A 4,587-nucleotide genomic window follows, 5' to 3' on the forward strand; every position below is an offset into this window, starting at 1 on the left:
CAGATTTCTCTTTTCTCTCTCTATTTTTCATTTCATTTTTTTTTTGAATCGGTTGATTTGAATCTCCGATCTGAATTTTTTTTTCTCATTAAAATTTCTCTGATTTCACCGATCTAAATTGGTTTTCTCTTTTCTCACAGATTGAAATAGGATTCTATGAATCTGAAATATCAAATTTGTTTCTCAATTTTAATCTCCGATTGAATTCGGTTTTCTCTATTCTCAAAGATTGAAATAGGATTCTATGAATCTGAAATATCAATCTCAATCTCAATCTCTGTTCTCTCATTGAATCTCTCCTTTTCCTTTCTCATTGTATTTGTATGATCCAAGTTTGTATCCTTTGTTTCTGGATTTGTATGATCCAGTCTCCGAATGATTCTCTGTTTTTTTTTCTTTCTCTTGTTTTTTGGTGTTATGAGAAACTTTCTAGTCTCTGTTCTCAAGTTCAACTCTCTGTTCTCAAGACTGTCGCGTGGCATTTGTTGAATTGTGCTTCTGAAAATATTCTGATTGGATTGTGTTATTTGTTGTTGATAAGAAAAATTGGTTGTTTCCATCACAGTGGAAACCGAGCTCTTGTTTGAAGTATGTTAGGAGGTGTGTTTTGACTATACGAGAAGCTTTCTCAATTAGTGTTTGGTTGAGCAGCCTATTGCGATGAGGATCAAGATGTTTTTTTCCTTAGAGAATAACATGTAATTAGGTTTTAGATTAGCATTTATTTTGATGCTTCTTTTGTAGTTTGATGTTCTTGTCAAGATGCTAGCAATTGCTTCCATCTTGAGGGAGACTATTAGAATTAGAGAATAATTTTAGATTAGCATTTATTTCTCAGCCTATATAAGGCAATCTATTGTAAATTATAGTTAACACTTTCCAAAATGTAGTCAATAAACAAATTTCCCTTTTCTCTCCTTTCTCACAATCCACGGTTTTCATCCTCCTCCTTCCATGGAAGTTTCTCCATTCCTATTCAATTCTACATATTTTACACTCCATGTCGTTCTACGAAATCTATTGTCAAATTTATTTGACTACTTACTTTTTAGAGGGTAAAACTTTAATCTTATTCTAACTTTGCATATCAGTTTTAAAATATATTTGGAAATTTTCGAATCGTTGATTTGTTTCTAATTTTGCAACCAAAGTATTAATTTTTTTTAGTTTTCCTACCAATTAAAATTATTTTGATAAATTGTTTAGGCGTCACCATCGATATCAATCAAAATGATGCCACAATATAGGCATCAGTACGACGTCATATAATATTAAAATGAAATAAGTTTATATGTTGAATTAGAATTTGTATTAAGAAAGAATTAGATGGAAAGTAGTACTACAACAAATGAAATTATTTCATTTTATACATGCAGCGTCGGTGTGTTGCCTATATTGAAGCGTTGTTCTGGCTGACGTTGGATAGTATTACTATATATCACATGATAAATCCATGAAAATGAGAAAGCTAAAACCTTGATTGATTGAATAATAGAACCTACTAATAATTTAGTAATTTAAAAATTGATTTTAAAATTGATATACAAAATCTACGACAAAAATTTATCAATTTACAAATACATACTCCTATTTTAGAGGGAAAATTACTGAAAAAATCATGCAGTTTGATTAAATATTGGTCAAGTCTCACAATTTTAAAAACCAATTAAGAAACCCTGATGTTTGGGTTTGATATGGCACCAAAAATATCAGATAAAAAAATTTGGTTAAAAAACCTAAAAAGTTATATGTGGAAGATATCAACTATGAACAAAACAATGTAATCTATTCATAAGTAAAAGGAAATTATTTAAATAAAAAAAATATATTACACCATGGAATATTGAAAATAACCCAAACTTTTTTTTTGTACTAGCTTATTTTAAAACGAACTAAAATTAAACAAAACTCTTATTTTTATTATTTTTGTACTTGATTTTACATGATTTTTATTATTATATTTTTGCAATTTATCTTATTTTAAATGAACTTTTTTTATATATCCATTACTACCTTTATCCATAAAAAATAAGTTTGCATTGTACAACATGATTTTTAATGAAAAACATTAAATTAAGAGAAAGAAATAGAAGAAAAAGTAGTTCAATTGTAGACACAAACGAATCTAAATGGAAAAACATACTACATCTGTCCCTGAAAATTTGATACATATTACCATTTCGGTCCGTCCCTGAAAATTTGATACACTTCACTTTTACCATTTTTGGTAGTGGACCCCATATTCCACTAACTCATTCCTACTTACATTTTATTATAAAACTAATACTTTAAAAGTAGGACCCACATCCCACCAACTTTTTCAACTCACTTTCCATTACATTTCTTAAAACTCGTGTCGGGTCAAAGTGTAGCAAATTTTGGGGGATGGAGGTAGTAACTATCATTTAAATACGATGATAAAATTAAATAATTTTTCAAAACTTTCGTGGGGCATCATAATTCATTATAATGTGGCAACAATATAGGCCTGGGTAAACGGTTCCTCGATTATCGGTTAAACGATAGTCCAGGTTAACGGTGTTCGGTCGTTACCAATTTTGTATTTTGATTGAAGTAGGTTAGTATGGTAACCGATCAGTTCGGTTAATAATAGAACTGACTCAATAGTTAACCGACCCTCAAAAAGGGTCCAAACATAACATGTACTGTCCCGGTCTCTAATTCGGTTTTCAGTTAGAACCAATCAATTACCATACTAACCGAGGAACAAAATTGAATTCTCAATTAGAAAAAACAGAAAATAGCGTATGCTAGATTTGATCCTTGGTCTAGCGAGTGTATAGAAGACCATTAAACTAGTTGCACTACGTAGATATCATTGAGAATAAAAATTAGATAATTAAATTCAACAATTAGTTGCGCAACTAAATTTCAGTAATTAGATACTACCTCTATCCTTGAAACTTTGACACAGTTTACTATTTCGGTTCATCCCTAAAAGTTTGACACATTACACTTTTACCATTTCTGATAGTGGACTCCATATTCCACTAACTCATTCCTACTTACATTTATTATAAAACTAATACTTTAAAACTTTCCATTACATTTCTTAAAATCCGTGTCGGGTCAGAGTGGTCACCGATTTGGGGGACGGAGGTAATTTTACACAGTTTTGCGACTTACCGCACGGGTTTTAAGAAATGTAATAGAAAGTGAGTTGAAAAAGTTGGTGGGATGTGAGTCCTACTTTTAAAGTATTAGTTTTATAATAAAATGTGAGTATGAATGAGTTAGTGGAATATGAGGTCCACTACCAAAAATGGTAAAAGTGAAGTGGGACAAATTATATGAGACAACCCGAAATGGTTCGAATTATCTGGGACGGAGGGTGTAGTTGCGAACTAAATTCAACAAACATTCATTTCGTTAGCGTTGTTCATGAGCTATTTTACAATTCATTTCTTTGATAATGTAACTCTATTAATGATAACTAATTCAGGTATGCTTTAACACTAATATGAAAATATTATAAATATTTATTAACTGAAAATTAAAATTAAATCTAGGTATGCTTTTACACTAATATGAAAATATTGTAAATATTTATTAACTGAAAATTAAAATTAAATCTTAACAGCAGTTATTGGTTAATATCTTAACCATTCAGTAATAATCGAATCGGCTAGTGAAGTAACATAATTAGAGTTCGAGTCGGTATCGGTTAGTTTTACGACCCTTTTATTTATCCAAGCCTAGACAACATCAATCATTCTATTTATCTTAAATTCCCACTTTCAATAAAATATATTCTTGATAATTACTACTTCTTATATCTATTCTCTAATCATAAAATCCTTTAACTTCAATATTCTAATTAACTTCCATCGAATACTATTATTAATTCTCGCAACATCACTTAATTAGATATATTATCTTCCATCAAATATCATTAATTAGCTTAACTCAAATAAAGCCCAATGTCCAATTAATTAGTATCGAACACTTAGTATAAGAACTCTTGATATTAACATTATCAATCAGTTACACATGAACCTTTATACTATATCATAGCAAAATGAATACATAATATTCACTCATATATATATTTAACATGTCCAAATCCTACCGAGCATAAACGATCAATAATTCAAAAATTTTCTAACTTCAAAAAACTAACTGGGATAATAGTCATACCTTGATTCAGCAATGAACGACGATTACATGTTCGATTCTCCTTGAAACTTCACTTCATATTAACAATGTTTAGTGTACTCATTCTCGAAGGAAAATGCTTGGTGTGTATTTTATCTTTATTTTCTGTGTTAGGGACGATTCTTGCTGCCCAAACATAAGAGAAGGAAAACTAGTCCACTGCCCTTATGATTAACCAATGACTTATTTGTATGGCTATCAAAAACACACGTTGCACCACTTAAATTAAAAGAATTTTTTGTCAATGTGACTTGTAAAAAAGCCTACTTATCTTTTCCTATGTGCTATATTTATTTCTTAGATAATTTTAATTATTTTGTATATTTTATTTATCATATTTAATTTAATGATATACTCCTATATTTTCTTATTCTTCGTGTAGCAAAATAAACATTAAGAATATATATGAGA

General features: G+C 29.5%; 1 long non-coding RNA gene across 1 annotated transcript in view; it reads right to left on the minus strand.

The window, feature by feature from the left end:
• LOC125187487 overlaps positions 1-4,303 on the minus strand; it is a 6,095-nt gene extending 1,792 nt beyond the window's left edge. Inside the window, exon 1 of the long non-coding RNA XR_007170617.1 lies at positions 4,159-4,303. This is a non-coding gene — a long non-coding RNA (uncharacterized LOC125187487). The remainder of the gene's footprint in view (positions 1-4,158) is intronic.
• Between the last annotated feature and the right edge of the window lie 284 nt (positions 4,304-4,587).

The sequence above is a fragment of the Salvia hispanica genome, chromosome 5 (assembly GCF_023119035.1).
Source record: "Salvia hispanica cultivar TCC Black 2014 chromosome 5, UniMelb_Shisp_WGS_1.0, whole genome shotgun sequence".
Taxonomy (NCBI): domain Eukaryota; kingdom Viridiplantae; phylum Streptophyta; class Magnoliopsida; order Lamiales; family Lamiaceae; genus Salvia; species Salvia hispanica.